At 42.0% G+C, this 19,889-nt stretch overlaps 1 protein-coding gene across 5 annotated transcripts in view; it reads left to right on the top strand.

The window, feature by feature from the left end:
* Positions 1–19,889, top strand: part of CAPRIN2 (caprin family member 2) — an 857,580-nt gene that overhangs the window by 324,011 nt on the left and 513,680 nt on the right. The gene's annotated exons all lie outside the window — the stretch shown is intronic.

The following is a 19,889-nucleotide window of genomic DNA, read 5'->3' as shown; positions in this document are numbered from 1 at the left end:
TTAGACTACATATGTCCTCTTATCATGGATCTTAAGGCGCAGGTAGGGAAGTTGAAATCCAGGCTAGGTTTACTCATTGGCAAAGTGAACCAGGTGCGGTCTCTAAGGGGAGCAAGTACATATCCTAGGTAATCGTGCACCCCTAAAGCGGGATCCACTAGTACAGTTGCCTCAAAAGCTTCATTGGCAAGGCCTCTAAAAGACCCTAGTGTGTGCCCCTTGATCAGCTTTTCTGACTCAAGTGGACTAGTGATTCCCAGGGTGCTAGGCCCTCCCCCATTGGATCCCCCCGCCCCACTATGGGCCAAACATTGGCCATAGCAAACTCAACTTATCTCCTTACAGTTTATAACGATATGTCAAATCAAAAAAGGACCATCCATCTGGTTTCAGACTAGCGATGATGAATGTCCCGAAATTGATTGAACCAAAGATTTGAAGATGAGGAATCCATCAAAAATAAAGTATTCCACTGGATAAGGTATAATGGGGGCTGTCACTAGGTCATTAGGGACAACCTAATTGAAGCTGGAACATGCTCTGATACAGCTTCACCCCTTGATTTAATCTCAATTTAAGGATATGCATATTGCTGATGGCCTCGTTGCTTTGGATATTCGGTATTGCCCTCCTAATAATTCAAGTATTCAGTTCAAATGTATGGGTGTGGGGGACAACAGTCCTTATGCACAAGGGAATCTAGTTGATCGGTTAGCAGCCACGTCGGGGCTGGATAGCAATGATTGACTGACAGTGATCCTCCTTGATCTAAGTGCTGCCTTCGATACGGTCAGCTATGCCACCCTGCTGAACCGTCTCCATAACATCGGAGTCTCAGGTGATGCATTAAGGTGGTTCGACTCCTTCCTAGCTGATAGATCTTTTCAGATCTTCGACGGCGATACAACATCATCCAGTAGGCCTCTCAGCTGCGGAGTACCGCAGGGCTCTTCCCTGAGCCCTGTACTATTTAATGTATACATGAAACCACTGGCTGGGGTAGTCGAACCGTACGGCATTAAAATAGTGTCGTACGCCGACGACACCCAGCTAGTGGTTTCATTGGCCCAAGAGAACAGGCAATCCTCGGTTGGTCTGTTGAAATGTTTAGGGAACGTGATGGAGTGGATGACCAACTCCTCCCTCAAACTGAACGGAGGAAAAACAGAGCTCATGCTCCTAGGCCCAGCTTCGCCAGTACCTTTCACCTCCTTGTGGCCCTGCGGCCTGGGTGTTCCCCCCCCCCACCCCCAAGGAAAGTGTCAAGAGCCTGGGAGTATGGCTAGACAAAAAGCTCTCCTTCCCCACCCAGGCCACCAAGCTGTCCGCCACTTGTTTCGGCCTACTCAGAATCTTGAGGAAGGTCCTCCCACTCTTGCCTCTAGAGGCCAAAAAGGTGGCAGTACAAGGCCTCATCCAGTCCCGCTTGGACTCAAACAATGCTCTATACGTAGGGGCCCCTGAGATGACCCTCCGGAAGCTGCAGGTGGTACAAAATTGCGCTGCACGTACCCTACTCCAGATTCCACGAACCCAGTCAGCCAGACCTGGACTGAAAAGCCTGCACTGGTTGCCAGTGAGGCAAAGAGTGGCATTCAAGGCGCTGTGCATTGCGCATCGGGCCTTTTGGAAGACCGGATCAGCAATCAACAACAACCTTGTTATCCCCTACCACCCAAACAGGAACCTTTGGTCCACGGATGCTTTCCTGGCAGTTGTTCCTAGAGTGAAGAGAGCCAGGTCCGGGGGTAGGCTGTTCTCGCTGAACGCCGCCAAGCTTTGGAATGCCCTCCCCTTCTCTCTTCGGTCTACCCCTGATTTGCTTTCATTCCGGAATAAGCTGAAAACAGTACTGTTCGCCAAACCCTTCTAGTCCTTATCTCCCTGCTCCGTCACTTCTCTGCTTTAACTCAGCGCTTGGACGCCCGTGGGCAGCAACCGCGCTTAACAAATCTTTTTTTCATTTCATTGACCCTGGTGCCAACTCTAGGCACCAATTCCAAATAAAGGCTACTGTGTTTTTCCTTGTGCAAAGACTTAAATACTCTGACCACTGCACCCTCCTCCAGAGATTGTATCATAGATGGCATCCATCTGATTGACACTAGCTTTCCACTTAGCATGCAGTCTCAACTTCCTCATCTGATAACTTGGTACTGAGGGGCTCAATCATACATGCACGAGAGAGGACGACCGGGAACCAAAGGAGGAGGGATACCATACCACGGCGCACCGCCACAGAGGAAACGCACCCGTTCCCTGCGAGCATCTCAACAGATGGATCCCCTCCCGGCTACCGCCTGATACACACCAGTATTCAGAGTGCTAACACTCGAAGATTTTCTTCTAACCAATAAGGCAGAATATAAGAAAAAAGTGCTTTTTGCACGTGACTCTTTTGGACATACGCTTCCTAATCAGTCACTAACTGATTCTGAAAAACCAGTGTCTCTCTCCTATCTACCTATATAGAACACGAACACGAAGTCCAGACTAACTTTCAACCCATACTTTTGAGTTGAGCTCTAAGCCCTGAAGAGTCGTGTTGACTCAACTGTACACGACGAAACACGTGTCGGCTTTTTGTGATATTCTTCAAGTCTGGAGAAAATAAACCATCATCTTGCTGTGACTAGGAACACACCAAAGAATCTGCTTCTGTTCTTTGATTCTCATTAGTCATTGTACTGTTTCTGTGATACTTTATTGTAGTTGCGAGAGCATAGCCTTGTAAATGTGTTTAGTCTTCTGACTATTTTAGACGGTTAAGGGTGTTTTTCCGCCTGCTCTTCACGCACTACACATTAACCATTCACATTACACACTGTAACGTAAAACTGAGGCAGTGCGCCCTTGATATCTGAATTTCCTAAAAACCCCTTTTCAGGTCATTTAAATCGGCTCAATCATACATAGTAGGACAGGCCTAGAGAACCCTTCTCGTGTAGACTGTGTGGCTTCTTCACTTGATGTCAAATCTTAGTACTGTAGCCATCCAACCATCTTTTGAGAACTCTAGTCCCTCTCAGGCAAGAAGTAAGCAGGGTCTAGTTTATCCAGTACGTCTTAGCAATGAATTAGTGGAACTGACCATTACAAGCGAAGTGCATCGATCAACCTTCCTGCAGAGTCTTATGTGAATTCCCAACCACCTGTCACTTCAGTTATTTCTTGGAATGTAGCAGGGCTCAAAGCAAAATTGCAGCCACCTCATTGGAGTGAAAGGGAGGGGTCACCTCGCCAATGATCCAATCCCTTGAGGTTGTAGTGTGTTTATCTAGGGACCTGTATCGATACTCCTATTTCTGACCCTTGCCCAGTTATAAATCACTAATATCCATACAACGGCACAGAAACCCGTTATAAATTAATCATAGCGCATGCTGTCACATTAAGCAAGCACTATTCCTCCAGCCCCCTAGAAAGCACATCGAGTTCTTAAACAAATCCAAGCCTCGAGCAACCTGGGAAATCCCCGCCTGCCATGTTTTGATTTAGTCCAAGCACTCCTGTAAAGCACTGCAAGAACGCTCAGTTCTTAGTAACATCTTTATTGACGTCTTATGTCCATCCTTACGTCAAACCCAGCACCTCTCAGGTATAAATATACCAATGCTGTCCTAAGCAGGGACACGGTGGTGATGAACCTGGAGCAGTGACTACTTGCAGGAGAGCCCAGCTGATGCGAGAGCCCATGGACGCTGCCCCTCCCCTTTTGACGCGCTAAGGAAGACGCTGTCTTTTCTCTTGCCGAGAAATCCAGCCTCCAGTGTTTCCAGCCCACCTTTGCGGGTGACTGGGATACCGAGTCCTGAGAAAGAGATACCAGACCTCCAGCCTTCTAAATCCCAGGTACTGAACTGACTAAACCCTTATAGAGAATTCTTGAGTCAGATTCTTGGCAAAACAAACTTAACTTAAACTGCTACTTACTTACTCCCTCCCATGTATTAGGCTTAGGTCAGGTGCACCGGGGTAGGCGTAGTTAGAAGCACCAGTTGAGTACGATTAGTCAATGTATATATGTATGTATATCTTTTATCCATTTTAAAGTATCATATGGCTAAGAAACCATATCAATGCTTTTACAGTATTATTTTATACTCCTGCTTTTATTATATGCATTCTACTTAAACCTAAGTATTGCAATTGTAGCGATTCATTTCTCTTGTATGAGAACAGAGACTGATCAATAAATAACACCTTTTATTGAACACGCCCGTCTCTCCTTTTTTCTGCAATCTGGTGAAACTAAGTATGCACGTATTGACTGAGTAAAATAGCTGTCTTTTGTTTTCACACGACTCTAGAGATATACTCTTGATCAGGGCGAGCAAAGTTGTCATGTTCTATGGTTGTCAGAAACTAAATCCCTTGCCTATCCAGGGAGGTTAAACTCCTCGCTTATTCGAGAAATTTTCTAGTGAACTCTGAGCTAGCTGGCACACAAAACTTAAGTCTAATATCGTCAGTAGAGACCTAGTTAACCTCAGCCCTACGTCTACACTACTGAAGATATTATTCCAATGCGCAGAGCCTATTGGGAATATAGGAACTACACTACATGGCGCCCAACGTTTGGTAAGGCGATAAATCTAACGCAAGACAGAGTAACTCAGTCGTGCTTTTTCACACAGACCCTTTCTCCCGTAAATACTCCAAAGACGTCTGGAGTGGGTCAAAGGTTAAAATCCGCCAGAACTTAGTAGAAAGATTTCTATGTATAGTTTTTGGTTTATTCAACGTTGAAGGATACAGTGTTCCAAAACATTGTTCATGCGGTTCAAACAACTGTAGCAAGAGAGACCAAGCTGACGGCAGACGGATTACAGTCAGGACAGCAGAATCAGCCTTTGAGGCATTAACAAGCCCATTTAATTTACCTACTATGGCATTAAATCCAAAATGGATACAATGGGAAAATTCTCTTGCTACAGACAGAGTGAAATACTATTTTGACCCTGAAATGAAAAAATTAAAAAATCTAGAATATGAAAGAGAATACCCTCTGCCAATCGACATTCTGCCCATACGACAGTACGCCTGTGTAATATATGCAGACTGACATGCACAACCCTCGGTTTGGGGAAAACAAGCCTATAACGCCACATGCGAAATTGTTAAATACGTGTGGCGCGGAGATAAATTGAGACCTCTGGCAACTAAAACACATTCAGTGGAAAATAATTCAGAACCACAAACTGAAATAATAGCGTTAAAAATGGCGCTAGATGATGCCGATCGCGAATTCCCGACACTAATAGTGTGCGAATCATATTACTGCGTCAAAATCATACAATAAAGATTTGCAGAACTGGGTTCAAAACGGTGACAAAGATGACACGGGTGCCACAATAAAACAACAATCGCTTTGGGAACAAGTAGTTCTTTTGCAGAAAGAACTACCAAAGACTCACGTGATACATTCATTGAGTCATGAACGTGATGGCGTTCACGTTCCAGGGAATTTATTGGCTGAGACAGCCACAGCGGAAGCAACTAAATCGGCTTCAGTAGCTACAAAAAAGCGTTCGAAAAAATACATTGACGGGGAGACAATGCTGGCGGTGAAAAGTCATCAAAAGGCGACTGCTCAGCACTACCCATCACCTATCCCCTCAATTATACATACATAATCGTTGCAAACTCCGTTTCTTTTGCTCAAATCCCTGGAGTGGGGGATAGATTAATTCCAAACACGAACAGGAGAATATTGTTAATAGCAGACGCACATATGGGTGAGGGTCTTAGACACCTTAAGCTAAAGGATGCTCTGGAAGAATTGCAATCCACATACTGGTGGCCAGGAATGAGCCTGCAACATCACATATTTGCAAAAAACTGTCCAAACTGCAACAGAGATCGCAGTGGCGACCGAGACGGTGTTTTGCCATGGCGTTTCGCTCAAGATGGGATTAAACAATAAATATATAAAACCCAGTATGATTAATGCGTCAAATTAACATATAGAGACTATCATCACTTAAAATGTAGACCCCAGCTCTCGGCTGACGTCTGAACTGTTATAAAAAGATTTGCGAGTCTATAATGGCATATACGCAATTGGCATGCTACATTCTGACCATTGTCCTGCTTTTAGCTCTCGAGCTTATGGGGGGGGGCATGGCCAGCATGGGCATTGCATTGCGGGACTCTTATCACTTCCTTCCTGAGGGAAACGGGATGGTGTAAAGAAAAAACCAAGGCATAGAGCAATCTATAACGGCAAAGGTATTAGGTTCGGGGGCTGGGTGGGTCAAACATTTAATAAGTGTCCAACGTAGTCTTAACAATCTGCCAAGAAATTCTCTGAGAGGTCTCAGTCCGTACGAACTATTGTTTGGGACTAGAATGTTGATCCAGGACCTCGATAGTCAAACTTCAGTGGTTAAAGAAAAATGCTTTGATATCAAAGATCGTTTGGCTATTTTACAGGACTTAAACGAAAAAAGAAAAGACCTGAGCAACATAAAATTGAAACAGCCAACAACCACTGAAGAAAAACCACCTGTCCCAGCAAGGCCTGTCTGGATTCCAAAAATCGGGGATCTGGTCAGAGAGATCACAGTAAAGAAGGAATTTGGGCCTTCTTACAGAAAAGCAGTACCTGTCTTGGCTATCAACGGAACAAGATCAGTTGTATTACCGCCCCTTGCTGGTAAAAAGGAGAACCGAGTTGTATCAATCGACCTGGTTAAACCATAATCATGTGGCCAATAATAAGTAGTAGGCCAAGTGGACTCCCAAGAAATAGCAGAACACCAAAGTTTGCTACAAACATAGAGGTTCAAACTGAGAGACTAATCACATTTGATAAACCTACAGTGAATCAACAAGGACTATGCAACAATGCCATGGAACTTAAACCTCTTGAAATCCAAATCTTACATAAAGAAACACCAGTCTACAATGATGTAACCACTGACTATGCTAATGCAACAAAGAAAATTCCAAAAACAAAAAGGAATCGAGAAGCAATTGAAACAATTGACAGAACTGCATTAGGCTATTTCATCAACTTCGATGACTGTTCTGAGGATCCGAGCGAACCTGAGGAACAGGCGACAACATCAAAGACTTTTAAAGACAAAGCAAAATAACTCTTTCATCAACTACAAGAAACCTATCTGATTTCTCCATGGATTGAATTTTGGGTGGCACATGGTGTATTTGTCCTCATACTTTGGCTCATCATGGTACTATACTTGGGACATTTCATTGAGGGAAAATATGTTACAATGGACACAGCAAGTCAGAAAATCAACTTGGTCCTGAAACCACACAAGTCTTCACACATCGAGAAAAGAACTTTCTTCAGTAAACTTCACAGCCAATCCTATACCCGGTGGGGTAGCATGGGACAAAACTGATTACGAAATCTATGGCCCGGTCGAGCTCTTGAAATATCCTCATCAATTTAAGGTTTCATTAAGTGACTTTGTAAAACCGAGCACATTCGCTGATGATTGGGACTTTGAAAGTATTAATGATATGATGTCAGCTAAATTTACAGAACATGATTATTTACAGGGTTCATCTAATTATGACCAGATGTACTGTTACAACCACTATGGTAACCATTATCTGCATAAATCTGCTCAACCTAGAAATGTTTTTAATTATAACCAATGGGAACATTGTGCAACTCCACCAAAAGGCAGTTCGAAAACATTTTATGAAAAATTTCCATATTTCTCAGGGTTTAACACAAGTAATGCAGAAACGTTTTATTTCAAATTGTTAAATAAGACAGGAATGAAAACCATGCTAACAAACACAAAATTAATCTATTCAGAATAATTTTTTGACAAAATGAATACATTCGGTTTTGATTTCTGGAACAATAATATTGAAACGAAAACAATCTATGGTACAAAAGATTGGCAAGTGCAAGGTACAGATTCCTTATTTAGAGCCTGCATGATCCCAGAACAAATTATATTTTTGAATGACACAATTCAACAGACAACCTGTCTTGGCCTAGCCAAAATTAAAGACTTGAACAAACCGTCTATTCCAAAGCCAACACCTGACAGTAATAGCACTACAGATGTTGAGATAGACGTATCCCATATTTTTAACCAAAACAGAACACATCCTGATTGGAAGAAATGGTTGATCTGGCCCACAGACACAAATAACTGTCAAGATAGGTGTGCAGTCTTAATATAGAGTTTTTTATTTCGACTGGACATAATATCGACTCCAGAATATCGAGATGGCATTAATATCGAGGTAAGTAATATCGATGTATTTTTTATCGATTTTTATGGTTTTTTTTAAATATCGATTGATAAAATATCGAGTAAGTAATATCGTTAGTAAAAAAAATCGATTTTTCTAGTAGTTTAAAAATATCGAAAGTTGTGTTATCGACAGTCATGATATCGACTGTCATGATATAGACTATTAATATGGATATAAATAATATCTAATAGTTAAATGTACATTGTTTAAATGTTTTATTACTACATTTATTGTTAAAATATATGTAATTTTTTTATTTGTTTATATAGAAATAATTTAAAAAATAAATAATAATTTAAAAAAATATTTCAAATACTATAATAATTTCTAGGAGCGGGTAGTGGGTTTTTAGGGGAATAGGGTGGGAAGTGTTTTAAATATAATTAATTAAATATGTAAATGTATTAATTGGTATTAATATTTAATTAATTGTTAATTATTTTTTTTAATTTATAATATTTAATTGGTAATTAATTTAATTTTATACATTAATTGCTAATTATGTTTATTTAAATAAATATGTTAATTAATTAATTTGTATTAATAAATTAATTGTTAATTAAATATTATATTTTAAATATTTATAATTTAATTGTTAATTAATTTATTGTAATTGAATAATTGGTAATGTAAATGTATATATTTTGTTATGTAGCGGGTTGTGGGTTTATAGGGGAATAGGGTGGGAAGTAATTTTATTATAATTATTTCAAAAGGTAAATGTATTCATTGGTAGTAATATTTTAATATTTGTTAATTAAATAATGTATTTAAATTATATAAAAATTAATTGGTAAATAATTTAATTTAATTGATTAATTGCTAATTATGTTAAATAATTTGTCATGTAGGGGGTTGTGAGTTTATAGGGGAATAGGGTGGGAAGTAATTTAATTTTAATGTTATTTATTTAATATGTTAATTAATTTGTAGTAATATTTAAATAATTGTTAATGTAAACATTAATGTTCAGAATTTAAAATATAAATTCTAAATAAGTTTATCTAATTAATTAATTGCTAATTGTTACATTAAATTTATAATTTTCTGTAGTGGGTTGTCTGTTTATAGGGGAATAGACTGGGAAGTAATATAATAATAAATAAGGAAATAATAATATTTACTTAAGGTATATAATGTTTTGCACACAGCGTTTAAAATGCACTACCTTTACAATGAACATTTTACAATGTAAAAACCATAGCAATGCATGTATGTAGATAAAAAGTTTATACTATGCAGGTATTTTTACAACGCATACCATTACAACGTAAGTGTTGGTAAGTATATAATTATATTTAAAATGTTATAGGTTTTGATTGTTGGGTAAAGGGGTATTTGTAGGGTTCAGGGTCAGTTTTCAGTATCTGGATAAAGGAGATTTTTTAGGGTTCAGGGTCAGTTTTCAGTTTTTGGGTAAAATGCTGATATAAAATGTGCATCCCTTTTTTTTGAATGATTACACTGCTTGAATGCAAGTTCAAGTTCAAAAGCTTTTATTCGATTTGTACATACAAATCATACAAGCATAATAAAATACATAATTTATAATATTAAATCACCATATAGACACGAATAAGAAAAGGAGTAGGAAATGTGCAAACGGCTAGTGTGCAACAATTAAAATTATTCTTCCTTTTAAAATCAACAAACTATTACAACAATACAAAGCATTCATAGGTGTACAGACAGGAAATCGAAAAGATTTACTTGATAGGCAATTTCCTGGCAGCTGTACTTTCCGGAATAATAATTCCGGTAAAATGATTCTGGACATTTTTAGACTAGCATAAAAATGATTTAAAAGTAAAGGAAAGGGGAGACCATACAGTACATACTGTGGACATCAACGAGTAAAATTATACCTTAATTACAAAAATTGATATAAAACTTGGAAACATACATATACAGACAGGGATGTAAAAGGTAATAGCAGCATAATACAATTCCTGGCAGCTGTATAACATGGGTACAGACAGGTAAGTATAAAAGATTTTACAGTACAATACTTTTCCTGGCAGCTGTACACTTCAAAATGTAGGTGGCCAAAAAGAAACAAATATCCTCATTCTCCAGTGAGGATAATAGTGTCAATGCAGTTTTTGTGGTACGGATATTATACTTTATAAAAATCGGTTTAAGGTATTTTACCCTAAGGAAATGAAAAAATTTACAAAAAAGTAAAAAATGGCAACAACTCTGGCGAGAAGTACTGTCACACGGGCAGAGTGTCTCTGATCTGGCTTTCGGGTTTGGGAATGCAACCAGGTGGTGAACAATACCCAATCTGACACGGGTTAATACATATTGATGAGAGGGACGAGTCACGTACACAAGGTAGGGTTGGAACCCCGAGGTTAAATTCAAATCCTTGTAAAATTTCACAGTGGTTAAATTACCAAATATTTTATCACGTTCTGCCTTTTGAAAGTTTAGAAACGTTGTCTTAATTTCTTTTTTGGGAATAGAAACAACCTCTTCTGGCTCAAGAAACACATCGATATTAAAAAGAAGAAGATACCAGCGGTGAATATATCTCAACCACTGTATGCGTGAAGAGTGGTCCAAACCTATACAGTCAAGGATAATATCTTGAGTGAATCGAGTCTCTGGCTTAGCCCAAATAGAACGCCACAATAAAAGTGGCCGAACTGCTGCTAAGTCAGAAATAAACTCGACCCCGACCTCTTCGTGGATAAGTTGGACAGAGGCAGAAGGGGGGACACAACAACCTCCTTAAACTTGTTTTCATCCTTTTGTAAGGATGTGCCCTCACTATGGCCCCATACACCTGCCCCATACAGAGCAGAAGAGACACAACAAACATTATATATATTCATCATGTCTGAAATGCTTCTTGAGCCAAGTTTGGAAGCAAATCGAAAAATACTGCTGGTGGACCGCAGCATTTTTAATCTAATGTAGACAAATTCAGAGGTCCAAGTCCCACTGTTGTTGTATGTAATTCCCAAATAGCAAAAGGATTTAACATGTGTCAATTTATCTTTATCCAGAAAAAAGGTATGCTTTGACTGTTTTGCTGCCTGACCGCATGACATAACATACGTCTTAGATTTATTCACTCGAAGCCTCCTAATTTGGATAAACTGCATAAAACTATCAATTAAACGCTGGAGGCCAATCTGTGTACGAGATAAAAGAACAGCGTCATCCGCATAAAGTAATAGCGGGACGGGTTTTCCTCCAATCAAGGGAGCGTCTGCTGGGATGTCAACCAAAGAACGGTCAACACCATTAATGAAGAGGGAAAATAAAAGAGGGGCCAAAACACATCCCTGGCGTATGCCCCGTGAGACTTTAAAAAAAGGGGTGCATTCGCCTAGGGTGCCATAGCGGACTTTACAGGAGAGTTTTTCATAAAGTCTAGCTAGGAAATGGACGATTTCCCTCGGTGCCCCTGCTTCAAGCAAAACCTCCCAAAGAATAGCATGGTTAACCAAATCAAAAGCGCTGCTCAAATCAGCAAAACATAAAAAGAGGTTGCCATTTTTAGCCACAGTATATTTGTTAATTAAAAGGTCCAAATTTACACATTGATCCAATGTGCCCAAGCCTTTCCGGAAACCATATTGGACTCTGGTTAAAATATTTGAATCAGTTGCCCAATTTTCTAGCCTTTTAAGCAAAATCCTACTCATTACCTTTACAGAGGCGTCCAACAAGGAAATTGGCCGATAATTGGAAGCCTCTGATTTGTTACCTTTCTTATGTAAGGTAATAATGACTGATTGACCCCAAGAAGAAGGGAAATTAGTTTTTGCCGCACAATTGAATATCCTCACCAGGATGGGAGCCCACAAATCTGGTTCATCTTTGTATAAATCCAGCGGGACCCCATCAGGGCCAGGGGCCTTGCCTCCTTTGCTGTTAGAGATTCCTTCATGGCTTTCTTCTAATGTTATTCCCAAAGGGAGAGGTAGCCAAGAGGTAGACTCAGGAGACAGTGACTCAAGGGATAACCCTTCTGGGTTGAAGATTTTAGAAAAGTGACTGACCCAATCGCTGCATGCAACATATGATGTTAATTCTGGAACATCTTCTTTATTGAGAAAAGGACTATTAATTGTTTCCCAATAAAGTTTGCAGTTTTTGGTCTCGGCTGCTTCTTTTAACTTATCCCACGCCTCAGTCTGTAATACCTTTTTCCTGTTATTAATTGCTGTTTTATATCTGGACCTGAGGTGTTTTATTCCCTCGTTATCACGTGGTTTGGTACCTAAAGCGTTCTTGAGTTCTCGGAGGGCAAGTATACAGGGTTTGTCAAACCACCCCTGCTTCAGACCACTATTGGATATCGGGGCCTTAGTAAAAATACCATCAATAATACTATTAATGGAAACAAAGTGTAGTAGTAAGCAACCAGGGTCACTTTCTTTATCTAGACAGGAACTAATTTGGTTTTTACAACTGGTAAGAACCTCCTTCTGCTTGGCCTTGGAATTAGTTCCAGTCCATCTAATCCTTAGACCCTTCGGTCTGATGGGTACTAGGTCAGTAGAACACTTTTCACCTGAAGCTGATGGGGTACCATGCCCTAGGAGGGTAACACGAATGCTGTTATGGTCACAGACTTTCTTCATTTACATATAAGTTAGTAAAGTCTCCACTACTAGACAAAAGAATATGATCTATAAATGACCCTGCGTCCCTTCCTGTAAAGGTGGGGCATGTTATTGCCTGATTATTTATGTTACAGTTTAACAGGGTCAAGTCTAGTGTAACTAGCATGTTTAGTGTAGAACCGTAACTGCAGTGTGGGAAGTGGAGAAAATCCTCCCTCGCTCCCGACCCCCCCCAATGACTGCTCATAGCCGCTCCAAAACCACAGATATTCCCATTGGACAAATGGCATGGCTGTAAGTTAAAATCCCCTGCCCAAATAACCTCAGCCTTTCTTTTCGAAATGCCCATGGCCTTGGCAATTTCCTCTTCCAGGGGTGGTAAAATATCTCCTCTAGTGGCATCAAAGATATTGTTGTAGAAATTTACTACAACTAGGTCAATACTCTTACTGCACTCCACCCTTACTACCTGACTGTGGGTCCCAACTGTCGTACTACTTCTAACTGTACAATTACACGGCTTGTTAGACAAAAGCATCAAAAGGCCCCCCTTGGCCCTGCCCGAGCTAGATTTAGTAGCTTTAAGGCAGTAAGATGTGTACCCTTCAATATTGATATGGTCCAAACACCACGTTTCCTGGAGGAGGATTAGATCTAATCCCTCCCCAATAAACCTGGTCCAGAAGGGTGAACCTATTTTACTGGCAAGGCCAGCAATATTCCAGGAAATAAGAGAAAGTCCAGCAGGCTTACCAGTGTCGACGACAGTAGCCGACTCTGGCTGGATTACACAAGGTGAGGTAGGACTATCTTCCTGGAGGTTGATATCTGGGCCTAGTCTGGGGGTGACGGTAGATGTGCAAGCATCAGGACTATCCCTAGTTAATGTATGTGAAAGTGATATTGACGATGCCGCTATTGGGGATTCAAGAAGTGTGGGGAAAGGTATGGCTGGAAAAACACTCTCCATATCATTATTGGTGGTAGTGAGGTTTGAATCTGGAGCTTTAATAAAACTGAGTCAGTCTACCTCATCTAACACACCATATCTGTTAGGATGAGCGAATTGTGAATACGAGGGATCAAGAGGAGGAGGCAAGTCCTGCCATGATTGTTGCCACTGAGGTTTAACAGATTGTGGGAGCTGAAAAGGTTGCTGCCACTGATGAGCAGACTGATATAAAGGTGGTGGATAATGAGGAGGTTGTTGCCACTGAAGACTAACATGGTGTGGAAAAAAAGATGAGAGATGTGGTGGTTGCTGCCAAGGTTTGATGGTATGTTGCGGAGGATACACAGACCCTCTATTACTTGGGAAAGTAGGGCGAGAAGGATTTGGTCTTGGTGGTATGGGAAGAAAGTAGGACAAAGGGAGTGGATTAATTTGGGTAGCAGGACCGCTGTTGGGTGTATTACATATGTAGCTGGCTGCCCCTATATCCCTAAAGTTAACTGTAATTACGTCCCCTACTATTGTTTTCTTACTCCTGCCCACCCAGTCCCCTCTACGCACAGTAAGAATTTCACCACTCATATTACTAGGTAAAGGTTTGTGTAAGTGGAGCCACTGGGCGCATTTATTTCTTAACTCTACAAAAGTTTCTTTTACTTCCTCCTTCAGTGGGGGAACGGCTGTCAACACAACCACGAAAGGGGAGACTTCTGGTGGCAGGCTGATTAACTTAAAGCGTGCCTGCTTTGGCTTAAAGCCTTCAGGCTTGTTTGTAGAGAGAGGAACTGAAGGGTTGATAAACTTTCCTGCGACATCTTTTACTTGTGGGGTAGTAGTTTTATTTCCATCAACAGAATGTTGATAAGCCAAAGTGGAACCCACCACCTTCGGAGTAGATAAGGGTGGGGGTTGGACAGAGTTATTCCCTGTTTGTAGTGTGGCTGGATCCCTGGAAACTATAGTTATTTGTGCATTATTTGATGCATCTTTAGAGAGCTGGACGCAAGATAAGCACTTAGGGACTGATTCTTTAATCCCTTGTGGCTGAACAGACCCTGGCCCATTCGTCTTATTAGGCCATTTCGAGTGCATTAATGACGTGAGTCTGTCAAGTTTTGAAATTAAAGGCTTAATTTGTGCTGCTATTGTGGCCTCAAGGTCCAGTTTAAGATCTGTTACCATATTTTGAACCCAGCAGGGTATACCTGGCGCCAATTGCGGGGTAGGTGATATCAGGTTATGATTCCTAACTTTAACTTTTGGTTTTTCCTTAGTCTTACTCTTGGACGTAACCTTTAGAGGAATAGTAACCCTTCCCCCAGAATCAATAAGTACAGGAGCTGTTTCCAAATCAGTTGGCCCATCTAGACTCGGCTCCGCTTTGCCGGGTGACTGACAGGCTTCTAGGTCTGGGGTAGCCTCAAAATCGACATAAGACGGATCCGAGTCAGATTGGGTAACTGACAGATCGACAGCATTCGGTACAGTGAATGCGCCTGCGGTGGGCAAGGATAGGGGTAAGGAACAGTTATTCAAGGGCTGCTGGGAGGGTGATTTTGCATTTGCAAGAGAACCCAAAGACGAGCGCTTAGCGTTCGCGAGATCCAGGGAGACTCTTTTTTCCAACAGTACAATGCTTTTGTCGATGGTCTCGTTCACCCGTGAAATGAAGAGATCTATGGGTCCAGTCACCTGTGCTACCGCCGTGGCTCTTTTAGTACAGCTTCTAGTTCTGTTGCGCATGGCTGACATCTGTGACGCAAGGGCAGTAGAGGATGATATAACTGGGAGGCGGCCACCAGTGTTTGAGGAAGAGATAGAAAACACAGTTCCGCCTACCTTGTCGATGAATTAAGGGCGATAAGACAGGGGTTCAGGGCCAGGGCCGTCCTCTGCCGTCCTTGAACGGCCTTAAACAGCCCGCTCTTTGCCCGGTCTTCGCCCCGGCCTTAGCCCCGCGCGCGTCCCGCGTGCGCGTTACTACCGATGATGTTATAGGAAGATCAGGTGGAGGGGGCGGGAAGAGGACCAGCTGCGGCCGATCAGCGCCGCGCTGCACGCTGGTCCTCGCAGTCCCGCCTCAAGCAGTAGGGTGGATGTTTGCTCGTTGAAAACGCGTTGGTGCTCCTGTGCACTAACAGATGACCAGGGACAAGTTTAAGCAGCAAAGTCTTGGCCTGCGAGCGGCTCCCGCGCAGCGGGGGCCGCGAGGCGTAGCACTGCAGACAGGCAAACAGGCAGGAAAGGGCACGAAGGACTACAGCACTCTCGACGATCCAGTGGTGAAACCCCACTGCTTGAATGCATACAGTACCTATACTCATTTTCGTGTATTTCGAATATGCCATTTTCAAATGCAAAAAATTTATTTTGGGGTGGTTCGGTATACACATACACTATTAGTTATGTTTACTATTGCTTAGGTTAGTAAATATGGACATGAATTTGTGGAGTGGGTGTAGTGTGTTTATCTAGGGACCTGTATCGATACTCCTATTTCTGACCCTTGCCCAGTTATAAATCACTAATATCCATACAACGGCACAGAAACCCGTTATAAATTAGCATAGCGCATGCTGTCACATTAAGCAAGCACTATTCCTCCAGCCCCCTAGAAAGCACATAGAGTTCTTAAACAAATCCAAGCCTCGAACAACCTGGGAAATCCCCGCCTGCCATGTTTTGATTTAGTCCAAGAACTCCTGTAAAGCACTGCAAGAACGCTCAGTTCTTAGTGACATCTTTATTGACGTCTTATGTCCATCCTTACGTCAAACCCAGCACCTCTCAGGTATAAATATACCAATGCTGTCCTAAGCAGGGACACGGTGGTGATGAACCTGGAGCAGTGACTACTTGCCGGAGAGCCTAGCTGATGCGAGAGCCCACGGATGTTGCCCCTCCCCTTTTGACGCGCTGAGGAAGACGCTGTCTTTTCTCTTGCCGAGAAATCCAGCCTCCAGCGTTTCCAGCCCACCTTCGCGGGTGACTGGGATACCGAGTCCTGAGAAAGAGATACCAGACCTCCAGCCTTCTAAATCCCAGGTACTGAACTGACTAAACCCTTATAGAGAATTCTTGAGTCAGATTCTTGGCAAAACAACCTTAACTTAAACTGCTACTTACTCCCTCCCATGTATTAGGCTTAGGTCAGGTACACCGGGGTAGGCGTAGTTAGAAGCACAAGTTGAGTACGATTAGTCAATGTATATATGTATGTATATCTTTTATCCATTTTAAAGTATCATATGGCTCAGAAACCATATCAATGCTTTTACAGTATTATTTTATACTCCTGCTTTTACTATATGCATTCTACTTAACCCTAAGTATTGCAATTGTAGCGATTCATTTCTCTTGTATGAGAACAGAGACTGATCAATAAATAACACCTTTTATTGAACACGCCGTCTCTCCTTTTCTCTGCAATCTGGTGAAACTAAGTATGCACGTATTGACTGAGTAAAATAGCTGTCTTTTGTTTTCACACAACTCTAGAGATATACTCTTGGTCAGGAAGAGCAAAGTTGTCATGGTCTATGGTTGTAAGAAACTAAATCCCTTCTTGTCTATCCAGGGAGGTTAAACTCCTCCTCGCTTATTCGAGAAAGTTTCTAGTGAACTCTGAGCTAGCTGGCACACAAAACTTAAGTCTAATATCGTCAGTGAAGACCTAGTTAACCTCAGTTCTACGTCTACACTACTGAAGATATTATTCCAATGCGCAGAGCCTATTGGGAATATAGGAACTACACTACAAGGTCCTCCTGAATTATCACTTGGGTACAAATGTTATTCTTGCCTGGGACTTCAATACAACATTTGAGCCCCTTGATAAAGATGATATTGAACTCGCATTAGAGGATGACTAACTATGGGCGATTCTCCAGCTGGAAGTCACCCCAGTGAAAAGGGGTACCGAGGCTGCTGTCCAATTGAAAGCATGTCCCATCAAATTGGGAGTCGGGACCACTAATGACTAGGCTAAACCAGATCGCAAGGAGGCTTACACTTTTAAAAATCATGGGGAATTCCAGGTTTTGCATACACCCACTAAATGAGCAGGGTATTATTTATTTATTTAGTGTCTTTTGTAAAGCGCTCAGCTACCCCAACTGGGTGTCCCGGGGCTGATTGATTGGAGGTCTGAGGTTGAAACCAAGGAAGAGCGGATTAACGGGAGAAAAGGAAAGTTTTCAGAGCGACGGAATTCTAGTTCAGTCTTGCTCAAGCGTAAATTAAGAGGCAATTTGTTCCAGCGCTGGGCGGCGCTTAGTTTGAATGTTCTTCCTCCAGAGCGAGATTTTTTAAATCTTGGGGTGACCAAAAGGCTTTTAGAGTTGGAGCAAAGTGAGCGAGAGTTACAGTAAGGTCGGAGGACTGATCTAAGATGAGCAGATCCGTTACCCTGGGTAGAGCGGTAGACCAGTGTCATAGCCTTGAACACAATGCGTTTGCTTATGGGTAACCAATGCAATTCACGGAGGTAAGGAGATGTATGCTGTCTACGTGAAAGACCCCCTATCAAGCCGGCTGCGGCGTTATGAACCGTTTGGAGTTTGACAAAGGCCAGTGGCTAAACCTAAGTATAGTCTGTTCGCGTAGTCCAAGTGGGAGATGATCAGCGCGTGGACTATTGTTTTTCGATTGTCACATGGTAGATAATTGAGTTTTTTTAAGGGTTTTAATCTTGGAGAAACAGGCGGCTGAGACTGATTGAATTTGTAAGTTTAATGACCGCTGTTGGTCCCAGCGTACTCCAAGATTCCTAACGGACTCTTTAGGGGAGGGTGCTTGGCTCAGATCTACCGGCCACCAGATATTGGGGTCAAGAGGGGAAGGTTGATTAAAGAAAAGCACCTCTGTTTTAGTTGCGTTTAATCTCAAGGAATTAAGATCCACCCAATGAGCGATGTCTCTAATACAAGATTTGAGGGGGTCAAAGGTGAGTGGATGAGTTGTCAAAAGTAAAAAGCAATTTAATATCGACGTAAGAGGTGGTTTTAATGCCGGAGTTGGAGATCATGTCCGCAAGCGGGGAAAAATAAACGTTGAAAAGCAGGGGGCTTAGAGAAGAGCCCTGGGGAACACCCCCATTTCAGTGGTTTGGGAGTGGAAGTGAAAGGGGAGTGTGAACCAGTTGTGTGCGGTTTGACAAAAAAGAGCTAATCCATTTAAAGACGTTGCCCTGGATTCCCACGGCTTTCAATCGATCCAGTAAGATTGGGTGGGAGACTGTGTCGAATGCTGCTGATAAATCCACCAACACCGCCCGGGATCCTCGGGTAGCACAGACTCCGATGTCAAGGCAAGAATCAGCAAAACAAGGGCTGTCTTCATTCATCCAAAGTTGTGAAGCTTCAAGGACCTAACTCTGCTTTTTAAAGCCAACTAAACCGTCCTTCTGTATGGAGCAGAAATTTGGAGGACAACAGTTACCACCACCAACTAAGTCCAGACCTTCAACACCTGTCTGCGGAAAATCTTCCAAATTTGCTGGTCATACCCCATAAACAGCTTATGGCACCAAACTTCCCAACCCCCTGCCCATCAAGAAATCCTGAATACGCTTGTGCTGGACAGGTCACATCCTCCAAGTGCGTGTCAAACACCACCAGGCAAGCCTTGACCTGGAACCCTCAAGGAAAAAGGAAAAGAGGAAGGCCAAGAAGTGCCTGGTGCTGAGACCTAGAGGCTGACTGCAAAGAGATGGGTTACACCTGGAGTTAGATTCAAAGAAAAGCCCAAGACATATGGCTGGAGAGTCCTGGTTGACCTGCTTTACACCAAGAGTGGTAGCAGGCATAAGTAGGCAGTCTATAGCTTCCACCAACTCACAAAAAACATGCTTTCTGAGTAAAGATCTGACTTTTTGCCAAATTTGGTTTAAATCAATTCAGATGTTTTTCTGTAGTGGAGAGCAAAGTTTCCCATGGGAAATAACCTGGAAATAGTAATATTTTGAGGCCCCTTCTTCTGGGCCCCCACATGACGGATCAGTGCAAATCTTTCCACAAAGGACTTTAGGTAGACAAACCTTTTTTTGCCGGGGAAAGTTGTGTGCTGATTTGTTAAACTGTACCAAAGTTATTAGTAAAGCATGAAAA

The sequence above is a fragment of the Lissotriton helveticus genome, chromosome 1_1 (assembly GCF_964261635.1).
Source record: "Lissotriton helveticus chromosome 1_1, aLisHel1.1, whole genome shotgun sequence".
Classification (NCBI taxonomy): Eukaryota; Metazoa; Chordata; class Amphibia; order Caudata; family Salamandridae; genus Lissotriton; species Lissotriton helveticus.
This window is presented reverse-complemented; position numbering and strand designations above follow the sequence as displayed.